This window comes from Triticum urartu, chromosome 3 (assembly GCF_003073215.2).
Source record: "Triticum urartu cultivar G1812 chromosome 3, Tu2.1, whole genome shotgun sequence".
In the NCBI taxonomy this organism is placed as follows: domain Eukaryota; kingdom Viridiplantae; phylum Streptophyta; class Magnoliopsida; order Poales; family Poaceae; genus Triticum; species Triticum urartu.
The window spans coordinates 477,439,350-477,463,320 of NC_053024.1; the positions used below are offsets into that span (position 1 = coordinate 477,439,350).

At 46.0% G+C, this 23,971-nt stretch overlaps 1 pseudogene; it reads left to right on the top strand.

Annotated features, from left to right (window-relative positions):
- Nucleotides 1–4,653: 4,653 nt before the first annotated feature.
- LOC125546882 overlaps nucleotides 4,654–23,971 on the top strand; it is a 31,974-nt pseudogene continuing 12,656 nt past the window's right edge.

Genomic DNA, 23,971 nt, shown 5'->3' on the forward strand with positions numbered 1-23,971 from the left:
ATTGATCTCTCATGCTTCACTTATATTATTTTGAGAGTATTTTAGAACAACATGGAAATTTGCTTTGGTTATGAAATTAGTCTTAATATGATAAGACATCCGGGATGGGTATAATAAAAACTTTCATATAGAGTGCATTAAATGTTATGAGAAGTTTGATTCTCGATATTTGTTTTGAGATATAAAGGTGGTAATATTAAAGTTGTGCTAGTTGAGTAATTATGGATTTGAGAAATGCTTGTGTTGAAGTTGGCAAGTCACGTAGCATGCACGTATGGTAAACGTTGTGTGAGAAATTTGAAGCATGAGGTGTTCTTTGATTGCTTTCCTTATGACTGGCGGTCGGGGACGAGCGATGGTCTTTTCCTACCAATCTATCCCCCTAGGAGCATGCGCGTAGTGCTTGGTTTCGATGACTTGTAGATTTTTGCAATAAGTATGTGAGGTCTTTATGACTAATGTTGAGTCCATGGATTATACACACTCTCACCCTTCGATCATTGCTAGCCTCTTCAGTACCGTGCATGGCCCTTTCTCACCTCGAGAGTTGGTGCAAACTTCGCCGGTGCATCCAAACCCCATGATATGATACACTCTATCACACATAAGCCTCCTTATATCTTCCTTAAAAACAGCCACCATGCCTACCTATTATGGCATTTCCATAGCCACTCCGAGATATATTGCCATTCAACTTTCCACCGTTCCTTCTATTATGATATGCTCCATCATTGTCATATTGCCTTGCATGATCTTGTAGTTGACATCGTATTTGTGGCAAAGCCACCTTCATAATTCTTTCATACATGTCACTCTTGATTCATTGCATATCCCGGTACACCGCCGGAGGTATTCACATAGAGACATATTTTGTTCTAAGTATCGAGTTGTAATTCTTGAGTTGTAAAGAAAATAAAAGTGTGATGATTTTCATTATTAGAGCATTGTCCCATGTGAGGCAAGTTATTCGAAGAAGAAAAAAGGAAAAAAGAAATGAAAAAAGAGAGGCCATAAAAAAGGAGAGGCCCACAAAAATGAGAGAAAAAGAGAGAAGGGGCAATGTTACTATCCTTTTTCCATACATGTGCTTCAAAGTAGCACCATGATCTTCATGATAGAGAGTCTTTTATGTTGTCACTTTCATATACTAGTGGGAATTTTTCATGATAGAACTTGGCTTGTATATTCCAACAATGGGCTTCCTCAAATGCCCTAGGTCTTCATGGGCAAGCAAGTTGGATGCACACCCACTTAGTTTCTTTTGTTGAGCATTTACATATTCATAGCTCTAGTGCATCTGTTGCATGGCAATCCCTACTCCTTGCATTGACATCAATTGATGGGCATCTCCATAGCCCGTTGATTAGCCGTGTCAATGTGAGACATTCTCCCTTTTTGTCTTCTCACACAACCTCCATCATCATATTCTATTCCACCCATAGTGCTATATACATGGCTCACGCTCATATATTGCATGAAAGTTGAAAGAGTTTGAAAAGACTAAAGTATGAAACAATTGCTTGGCTTGTCATCGGGGTTGTGCATGACGGGAGCATTTTGTGCGACGAAAATGAAGCATGGACAAACTATATGATTTTGTAGGGATGAGCTTTCTTTGGCTATGTTATTTTGATAAGACATGATTGCTTGCTTAGCATTGCTTGAAGTATTATTATTTTTATGTCAATATTAAACTTCTGTCTAGATTCCTTTGGATCTAAACATTCATGCCACAATAAAGAGAAATACATTGAAAATTATGTTAGGTAGCATTCCACATCAAAAATTCTGTTTTTATCATTTACCTACTTGAGGACGAGTAAGAATTAAGCTTGGGGATGCTTGATACCTCTCCAACGTATCTATAATTTTTGATTGTTCCATGCTATTATATTATGTGTTTTGGATGTTTATGGTCATTATTATACACTTTTATATTATTTTTGGGACTAACCTATTAACCGAAAGCCGAGTGCAAATTGCTGTTTTTTTGCCTATTTTAGTGTTTCGCAGAAAAGGAATATCAAACGGAATCCAAACGGAAAGAAACCTTCGCGAGGATCTATTTTGGAACAAACACAATTCAAGAGACTTGGACTGGACGTCAAGGAAGCAGCGAGGCGGCCATGAGGTAGGGCGGCGCACCCCCCACCTTTGTGGGCCCCTCGCAGCTCCACCAACCTACTTCTTTCGCCTATATATACTCTTATACCCTGAAAACATCCAGGGGAGCCACGAAACCACTTTTCCACCGCCACAACCTTCTATACCCGTGAGATCCCATATGGGGACCTTTTTCCGGTGATCTGCTGGAGGGGGATTCGATCACGGAGGGCTTCTACATCAACACCATAGCCTATCCGATGATGTGTGAGTAGTTTACCACAGACCTTTGGATCCATAGTTATTAGCTAGATGGCTTTTTTGCTCTCTTTATATCTCAATACAAAGTTCTTCTCGATGTTCTTGGAGATCTATTCGATGTAATTCTTTTTGCGGTGTGTTTGCCGAGATCCGATGAATTGTGGGTTTATGATTAAGATTATCTATGAACAATATTTGATTCTTCTATGTATTCTTATATGCATGATTTGATATCTTTGCAAGTCTCCTGGAATTATCAGTTTGGTTTGGCGTACTAGATTGATCTTTCTTGCAATGGGAGAAGTGCTTAGCTTTGGATTCAATCCTGCGGTGCTCGATCCCAGTGACAGAAACGAAACCGACACGTATTGTATTGTTGCCATCAACGATAAAAATATGGGGTTTATATCATATTGCTTGAGTTTATCTCTCTACATCATATCATCTTGCCTAATGCGTTACTCTGTTCTTATGAACTTATACTCTAGATGCATGCTGGATAGCGGTCGATGTGTGGAGTAATAGTAGTAGATGCAGAATCATTTCAGACTACTTGACACGGACGTAATGCCTATGTTCATGATCATGCCTAGATATCATCATAACTATGCGCTTTTCGATTAATTGCTCGGCAGTAATTTGTTCACCCATCATAATATATGCTATCTTGAGAGAAGCCACTAGTGAAACCTATGGCCCCGGGGTCTACTTTATATCATATAAGTTTCCGATCTACAATTCTAGTTTACTATTTATTTTGCAATCTTTACTTTTCAATCTATACAACAAAAATAAAAAAAATATTTATCTTATTATCTCTATCAGATCTCACTTTCGTAAGTGACCATAAAGGGATTGACAACTCCTTTATCGCGTTGGTTGCGAGGTTCTTGTTTGTTTGTGCAGGTACTAGGTGACTTGTGTGTAGTCTCCTATTGGATTGATACCTTGGTTCTCAAAAACTGAGGGAAATACTTATGCTACTTTGATGCATCACCCTTTCCTCTTCAAGGGAAAACCAACGCATGCTCAAGAGGTAGCACTGGGCATGGACGATGATGCAGACTGCAACAGGGCCTGACGTCTGACGGTACGAGGATTGGTGGCCCCATGCTCTCGTCGCCGCGAGCCAGTCGCCATGGTGGCATGATGACGAGAAGGATGTGCCTGTGGGTTGACGACCCCATTCGGCGCTTCGTCTTGTTTACCTTGTCCTGGGGAAGGCGTGTGCACCGTAGCTGCGGCCGCAGTAGGGACACCTAGGGGGTTGCGATTCGCGCCAGAGCGGACGCCATCGCTGCGGCTGCGCCCTCCAGCAAGGTGGTGATAGAGGAAAAGGTGTCCTGTCTTTTGATGAGATGGTGATTATCGTTTCGGAGGAGTAGACTCTCACGATCTGACTACGAACGTGCGAGGACGTCACGCCTTAGCAATCGCTAAGCCAACTCCGAGAGGTTATTGACCATGCTAAAGCACGATCAACCTGACCATGAAGGTCTATTTCCTGCAAGCAAACGAAGAACAAGTAAGAAACTAAGATTGCAATCTTGATATTGTGAATATAAGATGAAAGCTTTATTGATCAAGGTGGGGTTGTATGACGCATTGGTCTTGTCATTGAACACAAAAGAAGTACGCGAAGTTGCAGCTATGGCGAACTTTTAAGCTAAACAAAACCCAAAGTCTAAACGACGCCCTAAGGGTTGTATATATGGAGGAAGAGGGGGGAATTTCGTGGCCCTTGGATGAGGGGTCCGAAACCAACCCTATCTCTTGTTTACCCACACACACGGACTCTAAAAATAGCCTATACTTATGTATTTCGAAATTACATGGGCCTGGCCCAATAATAAGGTGACGCGGCACCTATAATAGTCTCTGGATGAAATTTGTGAAGTGGCATCCTGTATATTTCGCCCAAGACTTCATGCACTCATTACCGTGGCTTCAAAGTCCTGAAATCATCCCTTGAAACTCCGTTCTTGTTTCCCTTGCGCATGACATCATCTCCATGCTTGTTCTTGCTCCAATGTCCATCCTTCTCCAAGCTAGGCCCTTCATTTGTAAGAAAAACAAATGTAATCAATTTAGGCAGCATCATATTCTCATGAACATTAGAATCAGTACCAAGAAATGGAAGTACCTGATAATTTAATTGGTGTGCACGAGCTCTAGATATTGGTCCAGTATGTATAGTAGTAGGGGCTGTGGGTGTATCAATGGTATTGATGTCCTCATCAGGTGGGGAGGCGGAGACTAAATATTCTCCTCTCCCACGCCTTGTGGAACATGGCCGCTAGGGTTCTGCTAATGCTGCCATCCTCCGGCGCCTTTTGCTCCTACCTCGGCCGCAGGGGGAATGATGACAGCGACGCCTGCGCCGGTCATGTTCCCCGCGGCGTCCGCGTCCCCCGACGCCACTGTAGCTCCCATGGTATCGGTGGCATTCGAGATGGAAGGGTGGGCTATTGCGCCGGACTTTTTCTTGGGCGCCATGGATGATGAAGCTATCGATGAAGAAGAACAAGATGATGATTGACATGTTGTTTACAACCTCGGGTTCAAACAAATGCGCTCCCCCTACCCGGAGCGCCAAAGATCACCTATGGGGCCATCAACCTCTTGTGGTTCGGCAAGGGGGAAGGGCACGTTGCTCAAAGAGCAGAGACCATGAAGTAGCACGATAGGGGTGACGCTGGTGGTTTTTACCCAGGTTCGGGCCGCTACGAAGCGTAAAACCCTACTCTTTCTTTGCTAGATTGGATGGAGGACCGTGACGAACAGGAAACGGTCAAGCCCGACAAGGTTGCCTCGGGGAGAGCGGCTATGCACATAAGAGTGTACAAGGGTCTGAATCCTTTCGAAGGTTGCCATGGCCCTCCTTTTATAGCCAAGGGGTTACCAAAGTGGCAAATCAGTCATTATCTACTGATTAGATAGCCAACAGTGCCATCATACCGTCACACCCTGATTTTTTGCCCTTTCTTTTTCTTTTGATTTTCTGAGCATTTTGCTTGAGTTTTCTTTTTTCGTGGCTATATGGTCTGGAAACTGAAGAAGATGACCTCTTGTTTCTTTCCAAAGTGGCTTGTCATCCTCATATCCATCCCAAGACCCTGCCATTTCCATCTTGGAGCAACCTCAATATTGCTTTCCTTGGGATATTCCTTTTTCTGTTAAAGGAATAACCCCATTTTCCCTAGGTTGTGAAGCAGCCTATATTTCTGTCACTCCCAAAATTTCCAAATAATTCTCATAAATTGTTTGGGTCATATCACTGGTACGCGTCGGTGCTATACAAACGGTTTTTAACCTGTTTCCGCGACGGCATTTGGAACCGTCGCCAAGTGAGTGTGGGCGATAGGGGGGTCCTTCCCACACGACCCAAAAATCGTCGGGGATAGGCCCTCAAGGGAAACAGGTGGGGCCGTGTGCGATCAGGCGAGGCATCGAAACCCAATCATTTCCGTAGGTATGTACATCCCACACGGTGAATCCCAGAAAAACATTTCCGTAGGTATGTACATCCCACACGGTGAATCCCAGAAAAACATTTCCCTAGGTATGTACATCCCACAAGGTGAATCCCAGAAAAACATTTCTGTAGGTATGTATATCACACACAGTCAATTCAAGGAAAACGTTCCATTCGTATGTACATCCCACACAGTTTTATGTGTAGGCTCTTGTGTGAAAGGTGTAACTATCACACATGGCTTGCCTTGGTTAACTATTTGCTTTTATCAACTACATCACACATGATTTGATGAAGAAAACTGTGTGGCATTAGCCTATCCATCGCAAGCGCTTTTACTGCTAGAACCGTTTGCAAAGGTCCATGACACATTTAGCAGGTTTATTAGTTTACAATTAATAATTCCAGTATTACACAAATTCACATTTCATATTGAACAGCTGTTTGCCAATTTCATATCAGGCACATAAATATATTATAACATCACAGTACGATAGCTACATGTAAACAACACAGTACAACATATAGCTAGTTCAACTTCATAAGAACAATATATTCATTTCCCTAATTGAGATCATCCTGGCTCGTCTTATCCACATCTACTTTTGGTTCAGTAAGAACCTGTTTTACATTGGCCAACTGGGAAAGTGCCTCCTCCTTCTCCAACACCATCTTAGCAAAGTCTTATTTAAAAAATCTGAGCTCATTCTCCACCTTCCTCTTTTTATCCCGCATCTTTTCAAATATTCTTCAGTGTTGACAACAGTTTCTCTAAGCCTACGTTTGTTCTCTTCTTCATACATGCTCCAGAGCTTCGCTAGGCACATCTTCAAAGACTGTGGCCACTCTTGATCAACCCACTCCAGGTAAGAGCACTTCCGTTCATCCTATAATATTTAAAACTAGATCAGTAACAATTGTAGGGGAAATGGGTTTATAGCAACTATTGACACCAGATTTTGACACGGCCAAGAACTTAATTAATATGGCCTCAAATGCAGAAGTGCTCAAAGTGAGAAAGTTCCGTATCGTCAAAAGGAGAAACTTTCATATTTGGGCCATAGCCATCTGGTCTCATCTCTGAAAATGTGTTTGGAGTACTCAGATTTTATATTCAGAACACTATTCAGCTGATGACGCCCCCAAGATGGCCTCATATGAGAAATGTTTCTACACGGATTGTCTTCGTCTCGTCGAGACGATCGATTTCGATATAATAAACTTCTAAATCAGAGTTCGTATGAAAAATTTATAGCCAAAACAGTGTGGTGCATAAGTTTTCCCCGGAAGTTCCGGGCAAAACTTCCGGGGAGGTTCCGGGCTAAACCGAAAGTTTACACGCGGTGCGCCCCGAAAACTGGAATTTTAACTTTTTTTGCAGATTTGCGGGGCCGATTTCGACATCAAAATGACCTCGGATGAAAAAGTGATCAACTGAAGAGTTTTTCTCCATTGCAAGATCTACATCTTTGATTTTGGGACCATCGTCATCCGAAGTAGTATGCGGCCTGCAGATTCAGTTCAAGAGGGCTACTTGATATAATTTCAGCCCGGAAGTTCCGGGCCAGACCGGAAGTTCCGGCCCTCGTAGTCTGAGTTAGGGTAACTTTTGATGATTTGGACGTGATTTGAGTCCTTTTCTTGTATGGGAAGTCCATCCGTCTCATATATATGTAAGGGGTGAAGGCCGATTGAACAACACACAATCGACATATCAATCTATCATCTTTTATCTTTACCTTTACCTTCTCCCTTTGTTCTTCTTCTTCTCATTCTTCGTTCGTTCTTCTTGTTGCATTGCGGTGAACCTCGAGGCCCTATGGGTGGTCAGGCCGACCTAGGGCAGCCCATAGCCGCCGCGCGCCCTGACGGGGTCGGAGGGAGTCCTGGATTAGGGGGTATCCGGACAGCCAGATTATATCCTTCGGCCGGACTGTTGGACTATGAAGATACAAGATTGAAGACTTCGTCTCGTGTCCGGATGGGACTCTACTTGGCGTGGAAGGCAAGCTAGGCAATACGGATATTTATATCTCCTCCTTTGTAACCGACCTTGTGTAACCCTAGCCCCCTTTGGTGTCTATATAAACCGGAGGGTTTAGGTCCGTAGGACAACATACAATCATACCATAGGCTAGCTTATAGGGTTTTAGCCTCTCCGATCTCGTGGTAGATCAACTCTTGTAATACTCATATCATCAAGAATAAATCAAGCAGGACGTAGGGTTTTACCTCCATCAAGAGGGCCCGAACTTGGGTAAAACATCGTGTCCCCCGCCTCCTGTTACCATCCGCCTTAGACGCATAGTTCGGGACCCCCTACCCGAGATCCGCCGGTTTTGACACCGACATTGGTGCTTTCATTGAGAGTTTCTCTGTGTCGTCGCAGTAAGGAAGGATGCCTCATCTCGTTGTTAAAAACAACATTACCGCTAGAGGAGCCCTGGCTGTCGGCCAAACTCTCTGGCTAGGCAGTTTCCTCATGACCGCCTGTTCGGCTGCTGCACCGACGATGACTTCTCGGGTCTTCGAAAACAGCCTCCACGTCGGCTCGGAATTCATCGAGCAGATGGATCCAATGGATCTCTCCTCCCTAAACGAACTCTTGGATCGCATTGCCGCCTTGGGAGTCGCTATGGACTATGATCGGATTGGGCTTAAACCCGATCAAAGGGAGATTAACTCTCCACCAGTCACCCATCACGTTGCGGTTGTGGAGGAACAATGCAGCAACTCTTCCTCTATCTTGAGGACTAACTATGTCCGAAAACCTGAGCTCTCCGAGCCGGATACCCATTCACGGGAGGACATCACCCAAACCCTGAATCTAGAGTCAGGCAGCGGGTCAGGGCCCGGACTCAAATCCACCCACCCACCCAGACATAAACGATCTTTCCAACATCAGGCAAGAGCCCCATGAAACAGTACACCATTATTGTGCCAGATTCCACCTCGTGTTGAACATGGTTAAGGACTGTCGTGAGGAAGATGCAATCTTACTTTTCTACAATAATTGCACGGACAAGTGAATCCTTAACGCCTTAAGTCGCCGTGACATATCACACTTCGCTGACTTGGCGTCCATAGTACAAAAGTACTGCGCGATGGAAAGCGCCTGAAAAACCAAAACGAAATTTTGGGATAATCCGGCCCCAAATATGCACCCAGTCCGAAGTAAAAGGGTGCACTATCACAAGACACCTGAGCTAGTTTCCAAAAAACAAAAACCCTATATAGGGCACGGAACCGTATTGGAAGGATGGCTTAACGGCCCCTGCAAAATTCATAGTACGGCGGATACCATACCAGCACATAGCCTTGAGCATGTTGGATACTCCGGCAGGTGGCTAAAAGCGGTGAGGATCTTCTCATCCCAGATGCCGCAGAGCAGCATCCCACAGTTAACAATACGGTACTAACAGTCTTTGAGACCTTTGCATCAAATAATAGGCGCAAGCGATCACTCCGCAGCATTGCCGAAATCTTCCATGTGGCAGCAATAAATCCATGGAGCGACACGGCTATCACCTTCAATGCTAGTGATGAACCTAAATTCCGAAGAGCCCGAGCACCAGCCGCATTGGTCCTCAGCCCGACCGTGGACGGCTTTCAACTCACCAAAGTACTCATGGACGGCGGCAGCGGATTAAACCTCATCTATGAGGAAACTCTTCAAAAGATGGAAATAGACTGGAACCGCATTGAGCAAAGTAGCACAACCTTTAGAGGAATCATCCCCAGTCGGGAAGCATGCTGTGCTGGGAAAATCACACTAGACGTGGTATTCAGCACGCCGGATAATTACAGGTCCAAAGAAATTACATTCCAAGTGGCCCCGTTTAGCAGTGGTTATCACGCTCTTTTAGGACGAGAGGCGTTCACAATCTTCCAAGCCGTACCCCATTACGGGTACATGAAGCTCAAAATGCCCGGGCCTAACGGAATCATCACTCGCGCCAGTGATCCGGACACAACACTCCGCGCCGAAAACAAAACAGCCGCACTGGCCCTCGAGGCATTATCCGAAGCCCTCTCGGCCGAGGAATTAGCCACGCTATGCTCCACAGTGGACAGGGACGACGTGATACTCGACAAGAGATCCAAGTCCACCTCTTTTAAACCAGCGGATGAAATAGTCAAATTCCAAGTCCACCCAACGGACCCTACAAAAATAGCCTCCATTGGGGCACAGTTAAACCCCGTTCTGGACGCCACACTACGAGAGTTCCTGCGCGAGAGTTGGGACATATTCGCCTGGCATCCCTCAGACATGCCAGGAATCCCACATAGGCTGGCCGAGCATAGCCTCAATATCCTAAAGGGATTCAAGCCGGTCAAGCAAGCTCTTCGGCGTTTCTCCGAACCTAAGAGACAGGCCATGGAAGAGGAAATAGCCAAGTTATTGGAGGCCGGATTCATTAGAGAAATAAAACACCCGGACTGGCTAGGAAATCTCGTGATGGTACCAAAGAAGGATAAATCCTGGCGACTTTGTGTCGATTTCAAGGACCTCAATAAAGCTTGCCCAAAGAATTGTACAAAAAAAGCACTACCGGAGTCCTTCAAAGGTGCATCTCCAAAGAGGAAGGGCGGAACCTTTTGGCAGAAATTCACGCCGGACCGGCGGTCACCACACCGCAGCCCGGGCTCTTGTAAGCAAGGCCTTCCATACAGGATTCTATTGGCCAACGGCCTGGGCAGACGCACAGGACTTGGTCCAACATTGCGTCGGTTGCCAGCTCTTTACAAATCAAAGCCACATGCCACCCACCGCCCTCCAAACAATCCCCATTACATGTCCCTTTGCGGTCTGGGGGCTTGACATGGTTGGACCCCTTAAAGGGAGAACCCACAAGAAAAAAATACTTACTGGTCATGGTGGATAAATGCACCAAATGGATAGAGGCCAAACCTGTTAAAACAGCCGAATCCGGACTGGTGATAGACTTCATATCCGGGGTCGTACACCGTTATGGCGTCCCCCACAGCATCATCACTAACAACGACACGAACTTCACGGCCGATGAGGTAAAACTCTGGTGCAGAAAAATGGGCATCAAGCTCGATTATGCCTCAGTCTATCACCCGCAAACCAATGGCCAAGTTAAGCGAGCAAATGGTCTTATAATGAGCGGCATTAAACCCAGATTAGTGTGTTCCTTAACGGAGTCTAACACGCACTGGGTAGAGGAGCTCGACTCTGTACTCTGGGGGCTGCGGACCATGCCGAATCGTAGTACCGGATATACACCCTTCTTTATGGTGTACGGCGCAGAGGCAGTTTTGCCCTGTGACATAACTCATGACTCACCTCGAGTGCGCATGTATGAAGAAAGAGAAGCCGAGCTCGATCGGTAGGACAGTCTGGACACCCTTGAGGAGGAGCGCGACGTACCAAAAGCCCGTTCCGCATTTTATCAGCAACAGGCTCGCACATACCAAAGCAGAGAAGTACGGGCCAAAACTTATAACGTTGGTGAACTAGTTCTACGCCTGCCGGATAAGAAAAAGAACAAGCTCGAGCCCAAATGGGAAGGTCCCTTCATTATTGACCAAGTTCTGACCGGTGGAGCGTACCGACTGCGGGATGCATCGACTAATCGACTCGAGCCAAACCCATGGAACGTGGCCAGGGTCCAAAGATTCTACGCCTAGCACCGGACCTTATGTTCGTCCCCTTCCCCTGTCCATTTTTTGCATATACATTATCTGTCTTGTTTTTCTTTCTTTCTTTCTTCTACTCTTTCTCTAGGCCTTCAAGGGCCAACTTGTGCCTCGCTTGCACATTATAGATGCGCTGGTCACACTCATCATACCTGGGGGCTTCTTTCACAGAAGCTTAAATTCTTTATCTGGGCCTCATGCCCCACACATGTGTTATACTTCCGCATGTACCTTTTTTCGCCATTATATGCATCGATATGACTTAAGTTTTGGCCAAGCTGGGTTGCCTGGCTCTTGTATTTATGCCCTACGTTCCGGTTAATTCGGCTAGGGCATAAGGGGAGCACCTCTGCGATTGTTACTAATGGGTCAGCCGGATGTGTACCTCAGACTGGGTGAAGCCGAAAGCTAGCGTTCTTACGGGAATATTCGGTCGGTGAACAAAAGATGATTTTTACTTATTTTCCATATGTGCCCCCAGATGTTTTTTCCTGCGTTTCCTATCGCAGTCCGGACATGCACTTTAGGGCATGCGTACCCAGGGAAAGGAACCCTTAACGGAACTATTCTCCCTGGAAGATGTTTCTTACTACCCATGTAATATAACATAACTAGTTGGGCACTTGTCTGTTCAAGCAATAATGATCCCTACGCCTGGTCTCCACGCATACCCTAGTTCTTATATAATTGGGCGGCTATTCGGATACACTCCGGACTATCGGGTCCCGAGGTTGAAGCGAAAAGGTCCGCCATGACAAATGATCTACAATCCGGCTAGAAGGCATTATACATGTCACTTTAATTACATAGTCATGCAGACTGACTAAATTCCTCTTCTATACCATCCAACAGGCGGTCTAGCTTACAATCCTGTTGGGAATACTTTGCGGCTAATTCTACTTGCCCATAAACTAAGCTAACAGGGATCTCTTTCCCGTCGGGCCCCACAGGTCCGACCTCGGCCATGTGATTCGGGTCAGCCTTGGTATACCGCGTCTTCACCATGGCCCAGGCCTCCCTGGCACCTTGACGGCAGGCCGATATCTTCCATAACCGGAAGCGCCGCCGTACTCCTTTGAGCTTCTCTATAAGCTCTGCAACGCCTTTCGGCAAGGAGACGGAGGGCCATAAGGCCTGGGCAATACCTTGCATCACCTGCCGAACTTGTTCGTGCAGTTGTGAGAGCTCGGATAGAAGATCACCCGCAGACCCGGGCATTTCCTCCGCAGGACGACCCGTTAGCATACCTACAGACATAACGCTGTTAGTCGACTTCTTCGCCGAACTCCTTCCAAAGTATTCATTCAAGCCTTACTGAAAATGCCGCGTCGAAGCCGCTTATTCTCCTTCTCGGAGTCGACAAGCTAGGCTCGAACGTCTTTTAGTTCCACGCTCAGCTTGGTGTTAGCGTCTTGGATATCGTTTTTCTCCCGCCTCACCTGAGTCAGCACGCGCTCGCCAGCCTGTAACTGTCGCACAACGTGCTGGTTCTCCGGATTTCCTCTGGATTCATCTGCAACATCTATTGTTAGATCTGCAGCCACGCCGCACACTATATGGTAACCATCATTCTTTAAAGTGAGTATGACCGGTGGGAGACTTTTTCGGTTCCTGCAATGTGGCAACAGCGGCCCGCAGTTGGGTCTTGCATTCCTCTAGCTCCTGTGACATCCTAGTATTCGTCTCTGTAAGAACCTGCACAATAAAGATGATCCTTAATTCAGTTCTGCTAACCGTTTCAAGTCTCAGGGGCTACTGATACATATAAATCGCCAGATTTACTCACCCGTACATCCTTTACATACTGATCCGTGGCTCTGGCTAGACCATCTTGAGCAGCACGGAGGTACGCCTCTCCAGAATTGAAGGCGTCAAACGCCTCTGGTGAGAAACAAGTGTCACGTAGTACGGCCCGACGGCGCTTATGGTTCATGGCACTTTCCACTTCTGAGTTTGTAGCGGATAATCTATCCGCATCCTCTATAGGAGGATTATCCGGCGCCTGCCCCATATCGGCTTCTGCCTCCATGTCCAGTCCTGGCGCCCGACTGGTGGAAGCATGATTGGCAACATCGCCGGACAGATTCCAGCGAGCGTCTTTTCTGTTAAAGAAATGCGGGCGTCATTACATTTTGAGAAAGACGACAACCACGGAGCGGGGTTTTTGTTATACCTTTGCGCCGGCGTCTCCGTCCTGACCGCCTTCCTTTTTGGCCTACCCGGCCTTGGTGCCTCTTGTTGGCGAGTTGATGCGGGTTCGGCAGGGCGTCCCGAATGCCTTCCCTATAAAAAATGCCATGTGTATATGGGGGGTGAAGTGTTTTAAAGGGGATCCTAGTTTTTGGAGTCGAGATTTTTGTTTTTTCTTACGTGCGATGTAGGGAGCAGTCCGGGATAGTCGGCCGTAATGGCCACCATGGCATTCTCGCAGCTTAACTGATAGAACTGTCGGTCTATCAGCTCCACGAATATAACCGGATCTTCTTCAAGTCCGGAGTCCAGGGCCCGGTTTTACTGCGACGCTTCCCGTCAAGGATTAGGATGTGTCGTAATGCAAGAGCATAGAGTGATTGCTTATGACTCTCGCCAACTGTGCCCTCACGAAGAAAACTACCCAGTTCGCGACCTCGAGCTTGCTGCTGTCATTCATGCTCTAAAGCAGTGGCGACATTACCTTCTCGTTAATCGTTGCGAGATCTTCACCGACCACCAAAGTCTGAAGTATATGTTTACTCAACCAGACTTGAACCTCCGTCAGCAGAGATGGATGGAGACTGTTGCAGATTTTGACGTGGGTATATCCTATACCCCAGGCAAGGCTAATGTAATGGCTGATGCCTTGAGCCGCAAGTCCTACTGCAACCACCTCCAGGTTCACAAAGTTCAGCCCTCGCTTGTTGAAGAATTCAGAAAGCTGAACCTCCATATTGTTCCCCCTGGTGCACTCGCTCCCCCTCCCCCAGAGTTCCAACAGATGAATCTTCGTGTTGTTACTAAGGGTTCGCTAAATACCCTGGCTGTCATACCAGATCTCGTAGATGGTATAAAGACTATTCAAGGTTATGACTCTGAAGTCCAGAAGATTAAACGCCATCTCGCAGAAGGAAAGCCCTCATTGTTCACTATCGCCAAAGATGGCGCCTTGTACTTCAAAGGCCGCCTAGTGGTGCCATGTTCGAGGAAAAACCAGGATCATAATAAAAAGGTTATGAAAGAAGCTCATGATATGCCTTTGTCTATTCATCCCAGTAGTGCAAAGATGTACTAGGACATCCGTCAGAGATTCTGGTGGTCTAATATGAAGCAGCACATTGCTCGTTATGTTGCTGAGTGTGATGTTTGCCGTTGTATCAAAGCTGAACATCAAAGGCCTGCTGGAACTCTGCAACCTATCTCTATTCCTGAATGGAAATGGGACCATGTTGAAATGGACTTCGTCACTGGATTTCCCAAATCGTAGAAAGGTAATGATGATATTCTTGTCGTCATTGACCGGCTTTCTAAAGTTGCACATTTTCTGGCAGTCAAAGAAACAATCACTGCTAGTCAGCTTGCAACTCTCTATGTGTCCAGAATTGTTTCACTTCACAATATTCCACTAGTTATCAGTTCATGCCGTGGCAGCTTATTCACTTCAAGATTTTGGGCAAGTTTCCAAGAAGCTATGGGAACTCATCTGTCGTTCAGTATAGGGTTTCATCCTCAGTCGCAAGGGCAGGCGTGTCAACCAAGGTCTCGAAGACATGCTTCGAGCTTGTGTAACTTCCTTCGGTAAGAAATGGGAGGAATCTCTTCCATATGCCGAGTTCTCTTACAATAATAGCTAGCAAGCTAGTCTGAAGATGTCCCCCCTTCGAAGTGCTATATGGACGAAAGTGTCGGCCCCTCTAAACTGGTCAGAAACTGGGGAACGTCCACTCTTCGGTCCAGATATTATCCAACAGGCCGAAGAACAAGTCCGCATTATTCGTGAGAATCTCAAGACTGCTCAGTCACGACAGAAAAGTCAGTATGACCATCATCACAAAGACATGGTCTATCAACCTGGCGAAAAGGCTTATCTTCGAGTTACACCAATGAAGGGTGCTCACCGCTTCGGGATCAAGGGCAAGCTAGCTCCTCGCTATATCGGTCCCGTCACTATTCTCGAAAGGCGTGGAAAAGTGGCATATCAACTGGAGCTTCCACCGAACCTTTCTCAGGTTCATGATGTGTTCCACGTGTCACAGCTCCGCTGTTGCTTAAAGGATCCAATCCGGGCAGTGGATCATGAAATGCTCGAATTGCAACTGGACCTCTCCTATAACGAGTATCCGGTCTACATTCTTGACCAAGCTGAATGCCGCACACGTCAGAAGGCGATCAAATTCCTCAAAGTCCAGTGGTCGCATCACTCTGAAGATGAAGCCACTTGGGAACGCGAGGACCGCCTGCGCGATGAATACCCCACACTGTTTCCTTCTACCTCCTAAATCTCGGGACGAGATTTCTTGTAGTGGAGGAGTTTTGTAACGCCGGGATAATCATGCTACAGTAATCCCATGTTAACGATGTCACATCACCTCTGTCACTGTAGTTAATCTCGGGTTAGTTCAAAACCGATTCAAATTAAAATTTTAAATAAAGTTAATTAATAAAAGTTTTCGAAATTTAAAATAAAAATGTCCGGTGTGTGCAAATAAATGCCTAGGAATTTATGGTGTGGGATCCATGCTTTTATAAAAAAACCTAAATACTTAAAATGAATTAAAACATAAAAAAATAAAGAAAAGAAAATACAAAAACAGAAAACAAACTAACAAAAAAAGAGAAGCCTCTTGGGCAAAGTGGCAATGGCTCAGTCGCTACCGACTGGGCGGCACCGTCTGCCATTTACCCACTCCCACTTACACACGCGGAGACAAATCTCCCCTGCAAAATTTTCCCCCTTTCCCGGATTTGGATGGGGTCGAGAGGGAGGACGCTCGGGGGCCCGACGCGTTCGTCACAACCGGACCAGAAGCAGACTGCATCGTGAGCGACCATCGCCGGACTGCCGACGCGTCGTCCTCTGCTACTCCCACGCCCAGATGAACGATACTCGGCCCAGTGGCCCGACTTCTACCTCTTGCTCGCTCGGACTGCTTCCGCAGTCGTGCACTGGTGCGCGGCATCGGCGGGGATATCGCTGCCCTAGTCGCATCGCGCGTGTGCTCGTACCACTGTGCCCGGGCGCAGGTGCTCGTACACGCCTCTTCGCTCGCCCGCCTCGCCGCACGACGGCCCGTTGCAGGTGGCGATTTGAGCGCTATCCGCACATTGTCGCAGGTGTGAGCGCCGTCGGTGGTCCCCGCTTGCTGCAAGCTGCAGAGGGCCGACGCGTCAACACTCGGCGCCGTCTGCTGCGGCTACTCGCAATCGCGCTCATGTCGTGCTCGGCTTCACCTGGCGCATAGCTTAACGCTCGCGCCTCCACTGCGGAAGACTGCCGCGCACCGCCACAGTCCGGCAGCCTACGCCTTGCTGCGACGCCCGCTCCTACTTGGGCTGCAGCGCACCACTATCAGGTTGCAACTAGTCGAAGACATTGGATGTAAGTTCGCCACGCCGGCACGCATCGCGCTTGGGCGCGCCCCGGCTGCGGCGCGCCCAGCGCCCCACTGCTACCGATGCCGCGCCGCCTCGCTCCGGCACGGTCGGCATTGGCCACGCGTCGGCCCCTTCCTCCCTGGCCGCGCGCTCACGGACCCGGCGCACGCGCCTGCACCACCGGTGCAAAGCCCCGGTTAGCCCCGCGCACACACACCCGCTAAGGAGCGCCCGATAGGCCCCTAGGGCCAATGACATGTGGGGCCCGGCCCTAGAATGAATTAATAAAAAAGGTATTAAAATAATTAACTTAATTAATTCTGATTAAATTAACTAAGTATGATTAATTAACCTAATGACTAATTAACCTAATTAACTACTGTTAATTAGCTAAACAGTCTATGACCAGTGGGACCCACCTGTCAAGTTGACCAGGTCAACTGATGACGTCAGCAAACACTATTGTGGATAATGTTGATTTAAATAATTAAATAAATCCTAAAAATGATTTAAATCTTTTAAAATTAATATAAAATAAACCGTAGCTCGGATGGAAAAATTTTGTACATGAAAGTTGCTCAGAACGATGAGACGAACCCGAATACGTTGCCCGTTCATCCGCCACGCATCCCTAGCATAGCGAACACGAAACTTTCCCCCTCCGGTCATTTGTCCGTAAACGCGAAACACCAGGGATATTTTCCCGGATGTTCCCCCTTTCACCGATACCACCTCATACCGCGTTAGGGCACCCGTAGCACAAATACTTGTCATGTCATGCATCGCTATGCATCTGTTTGCTTAATATTTATTGTTTCTTCCCCTCTTCTCTCTCTAGACTCCAAGACCAACGCCACTGCTACCCAGTACAACTACGGTGTTGACGACCCCTCTCTCTTGCCAGAGCAACCAGGCAAGCCCCCCATTGATCACCAGATATCGCCTACTCTCTTTCTACTGCTTGCATTAGAGTAGTGTAGCATGTTACTACTTTCCGTTAATCCTATCCTGATGCATAGCCTCTCCTTGCTACTACTGTTGTTACCTTTACCTGCAATCCTAATGCTTAGTATAGGATGCTAGTTTATCATCAGTGGCCCTACATTCTTGTCTGTCTACCAGGCTATACTATCGGGCCGTGATCACTCGGGAGGTGATCATGGGTATATACTATATACTTTATACATGATACATATGGTGACTAAAGTCGGGTCGGCTCGTAGAGTACCCGCGAGTGATTCACGGATTGAGTCCCAAAGGATGTCTGTCCGGACGGCCCTCTGAGTGAATCTTTGTGGCGGAGCGACAGGGTAGGTTGAGACCACCTACGAGAGAGGTGGGCCTGGCCCTGGTCGGCATCCGCGGTTATTTCAAAATAACATGCTTAACGAGATCTTGGTATTTGATCTGAGTCTGGCCACTGGCCTATACGCACTAACCAACTACGTGGGAACAATTATGGGCACTCGACGTCGTGGTATCAGCCGAAGCCTTCGTGACGGCAACGACTGAGCGGCGCGCGTCGGGCTGGACTGGAACGCCTGCTCTTGTATAAGGGAGGCTAGGTCTGCTCGTCGGCCGCGTTCGCAACGTGCAGGTGTGCAATGGGCGATGGGCCCAGACCCCTGCGCCATAGGATTTACAACGGCGTGTTGACCTCTCTGTTGTGCCAAGGTAGGGCTGCGACGTGTTGATCTTTCGAGGCCGGGCATGACCCAGAAAAGTGTGTCCGGACAAAGGGGATCGAGCATGTTGGGAAATGTGGTGCACCCCTGCAGGGAAGTTAATCTATTCGAATAGCTGTGATCTTCGGTAACAGGACGACTTGGAGTTGTACCTTGACCTTATGACAACTAGAACCAGATACTTAATAAAACACACCCTTCCAAGTGCCAGATACAACTGGTGATCGCTCTCTCACAGGGCGACGAGGGGAGGATCATTAGTTAGGATTATGCTATGCGATGCTACTTGGTTAACTTACCATCTGCTCTCTTCTTCTGCTGCAAGATGGAGGTTACCAAAAACGTAGTCTTCGACAGGACTAGCTATCCCCCTCTTATTCCGGCTTTCTGCAGTTCAGTCCACATATGTTACCCCTTTTCCTTTTGATACCAATGCATACATATGTAGTGTAGCTCCTTGCTTGCGAGTACTTTGGATGAGTGCTCACAGTTGCTTTGCTCCTCCTTTTCCTCCTTCCTATACCCGATTGCTGCGACCATACGTTGGAGTCCAGGAGCCAGACGCCATTGTCGATGACGACTACTACTACTCGGGAGGTGCCTACTACTACGTCCATCCCGCTGACGACGACCAGTAGTAGTTTAGGAGGATCCCAGGCAGGAGGCATGAGCCTATTTTGATCTGTATCCCAGTTTGTGCTAGCCTGCTTAAGGCAAACTTGTTTAACTTATGTCTGTACTCAGATATTGTTGCTTCGGCTGACTCGTCTATGATCGAGCTCTTGTATTCGAGCCCTCGAGGCCCCTAGCTTGTAATATGATGCTTGTATGACTTATTTTATTTGTAGAGTTGTGTTGTGATATCTTCCCATGAATCCCTGATCTTGATCGTACACGTTTGTGTGTATGATAAGTGTACGGTCAAATCGGGGGTGTCACAATCTCATCCAACCCATCACCGTCCATCAAGCCTACGATGGAATTACTCACACACGGCGGTGAGCATCATGAAATTCGTGATGGAGGATGGTTGATGATGACGATGGCGACGGATTCCCCTCTCCGGAGCCCCGAACGGACTCCAGATCAGCCCTCCCGAGAGAGTTTAGGGCTTGGCGGCGGCTCCGTATCGTAAAACGTGATGAATCTTTCTCCTTGATTTTTTTCTCTTCGAACACAAATATATAGAGTTGGAGTTGAGGTCGGAGGAGCTCTAGGGGGCCCATGAGGTAGGGGGGTGCGCCCCCACTCTCGTGGCTAGGTTGTGGGCCCCTGGTCTTGATCTTTTGCAACAATTTATTATTATTTCCAAAAATAATCTCTGTGAAGTTTCAGGTCATTCCGAGAACTTTTGTTTCTGCACATAAATAACACCATGGCAATTCTGCTGAAAACAGCGTCAGTCCGGGTTAGTTCCATTCAAATCATGCAAATTAGAGTCCAAAACAAGGGCAAAAGTGTTTGGAAAAGTAGATACGACGGAGACGTATCAACTCCCCCAAGCTTAAACCTTTGCTTGTCCTCAAGCAATTCAGTTGATAAACTGAAAGTGATAAAGAAACGTTTTACAAACTCTGTTTGCTCTTGTTGTTGTAAATATGTAAAGCCAGCATTCAAGTTTTCAGCAAACATTATAAGTAACCACATTCACAATAACGCATAGGTCTCAAGTTTACTCATATCAATAGCATAATCAACTAGCGAGCCATAATAATAAATCTCGGATGACAACACTTTCTCAAAACAATCATAATATGATATAACAAGATGGTATCTTGCTAGCCCTTTCTGAGACCGCAAAACATAAATGCAGAGCACCTTTAAAGACCAAGGACTGACTAGAAATTGTAATTCATGGTAAAAGAGATCCAGTCAAGTCATACTCAATGTAAACTAACAGTAATGAATGCAAATGACAGCGGTGCTCTCCAACTGGTGCTTTTTAATAAGAGGATGATGACTCAGCATAAAAGTAAATAGATAGGCCCTTCGCAGAGGGAAGCAGGGATTTGTAGAGGTGCCAGAGCTTGGTTTTGAAATAGAGGTGAATAATATTTTGAGTGGTATACTTTCATTGTCAACATAACAACAAAGAGATGGCGATATCTTCCATGCTACACACATTATAGGCGGTTCCCAAACAGAATGGTAAAGTTTATACTCCCCCTTCCACCAACAAGCATTAATCCATGGCTTGCTCGAAACAACGAGTGCCTCCAACTAAAAAGAGTCCTAGGGGGAGTTTTGTTTGCAATTATTTTGATTTAGTTTGCATAAAGCATGGGACTGGGCATCCTGGTGACCAGCCATTTATCTCGTGAGTGAGGAGCGGAGTCCACTCCTCTTGAGAATAGCCCACCTAACATGGAAGATACAGACATCCCTAGTTGATACATGAGCTATTCGAGCATACAAAACAGGATATTTATTTGAAGGTTTAGATTTTGGCACATACAAATTTACTTGGAACGGCAGGTACCGTATATAGGTAGGTATAGTGAACTCATGTGGAATAACTTTGGGATTTAAGGGATTGGATGCACAAGCAGTATTCCCGTTTAGTACAGGTGAAGGCTAGCAAAAGGATGGGAAGCGACCAGCTAGAGAGCGACAACAGTCATGAACATGCATTAAAATTAATCAACACCGAATGCAAGCATGAGTAGGATATAATCCACCATGAACATAAATATCGTGAAGGCTATGTTGATTTTGTTTCAACTACATGTGTGAACATGCGCCAAGTCAAGTCACTTAAATCATTCAGAGGAGGATACCACCCTATCATACCACATCACAACCATTTTAACAGTATGTTGGCACGCAAGGTAAACCATTATAACTCATAGCTAATCAAGCATGGCACAAGAAACTATGATCTCTAGTTGTCATTGCAAACATGTTTATTCATAATAGGCTCAATCAAGAACGATGAACTAATCATATTTACAAAAACAAAATAGGTTGAGTTCATACCAGCTTTTCTCATCTCAGCCAGTCAATCATATATCATCATAATTTCCTTTCACTTGCACGATCGAATGATGTGAATAGTAATAATAGTGCTCGTGCATTGGACTAAGCTGGAATCTGCAGGCATTCAATAAACAGGAGAAGACAAGGCAATATGGGCTCTTTTGTCAGATCAACAATAATGCATATAAGAGCCACTTCAACAAATTAATTATGGTCTTCTCCTATGGACCCCCAAAGAAAAGAAAAGAAATAAAACTATTTACACGGGAAAGCTCCCAACAAGCAAAAGAAGAACATGAAATCTTTTTAGGTTTTCTTTTTAATTACTACTAGAAGCATGGAAATTAAATTGATTAAAAGTTACAACTAATTTTTTTGGTTTTTCTTAAGGTTTATTAAACACACAAGAAGAAAGCATAAAAGGGAAATAAACTAGCATGGATGATACAATGAAAAAGTATGAGCACCGACATCTAGCAATGAGTGTGTGAGCATAAATGTATTGTCGGTGGGAAATATGTACTCCCCCAAGCTTAGGCTTTTGGCCTAAGTTGGTCTATGGCCACGGCTGTCCTGGCGGATATCCATAATAGTAGTTGGGGTCATACTGAGAAGAAGAAGAGGAAGACTCCGATTGCCACTGGCTGACAATCATCTCCGGATCCCACTGATAATTAGACTGTCGTGGAGGATCAACTTGTGGTTCCGGCTCTGGCTCCACGGCTGGTGCTGGGTTCCGGTAGGCGTGAATAGCCTTCAACGGAACAAGGTACGTGCCTGAAGATGAATCAAACAAAGAAGGAGCAGGCAGGGTAATAGTCTCAGGATGATGTTTGTTAAAGAACAATTGATATTCAAGCTCTCCTTCCCTATTCTTAACAATAAAATCATGTGCCACCATACTTTTATAATCTAAATAAACACGAGGCAACACTTTTTCTTCCTTCTCATAATGCCTAATAGGTATGTTAAAATGTGCAGCTAGGCGTGAAGCATAGATGCCTCCAAAGATGGGGCCCTTGGTACGGTTCAGACTTAACCGTTTGGCAATAATACCGCCCATACTAACAGAGTTATCACCGTATAAAACGTGGAGCAGAATAATAATATCAGGGATACTAAGGTTTCCATAGTTTCCGCGACCAATTAAACAACGACTAGCAAATAATGCAAAATAACGTAAAACAAGAAAATGTATGCTAGTGATTCGTGCATCGAAAACCTTCCTTGTTTTCCCTACAGTGATAGTATCAATAAACCCCTCCACATCATCACAATGTGGTTCTTTTGTCTTGCCCTCAAAAGGGACTAAACAAATTCGACAAAAATCATAAAGTGACATCTCCTTATGCTCATCATATAAATGAAACTCTACTGTAGGTGGTGAGCTCCTAGAATGGAAATGAAAGTTTTGCAAAAAGGTATTTGTGAGTAAGAGATATTGATCGCATTGGTCGTGGAGGAAAGCGGTGAGGCCTGCATTCTTAGCCAATTCATGAAGATCTTCATAAATACCGGCTGCTCTCAAGAAATCATCAGAAGGCCGTTCACACACCCGAACCTCCGCGCTGCGAGGCAGATTATACTTGGGCTTCAGTGCCTTTTCCTTCGAGCTTTGGCTTGATGAGCCCCTCAAAAGACTCCTCATCATTTTCTGAAAAATTCTGAAATTTTTAGTAACTTCAAAATAAAAGTAAACCAACCTCAATAATATTGATAGCAACTACTCCTACAAGTGCCTAGGGCCTATATCATGCATCAAAACTACTTTTGACCATATAAATATGACATGCAAGCTCAAGAGCAGGGTCACCTAAGAAGCAAAAATTTGCAATGAATAAAGCACTAGAACAAAAACTAATTGGACCAATGGAGGAGTCACATACCAAGGAACAATCTCCCCAAGCAGTTTTGTGAGAGGTGCTTTGAGCAAGGAGATCAAAAATGGCAGCAAAATGAGCTAGAACTCGTGCTTGAGATGGATATTCGTGTTTGGGGGAGGAAGAAGGAGTGTATGGGTGCAGGAATAAGTGGAGGAGGGCCATCGTGGGCCCACGAGGCAGGGGGGTGCGCCCAGGGGGTAGGGCGTGCCCTCCACCCTCGTGGGCAGGTGGTTGACCCCCTGCTATGTTCTCAGTGCCAAATATTCTAGAAAAAATCATATTTAAATTTCAGGGCATTTGGAGAACTTCTATTTTTGAGGTATTTTTATATTGCACGGATAATCAGATAATAGACA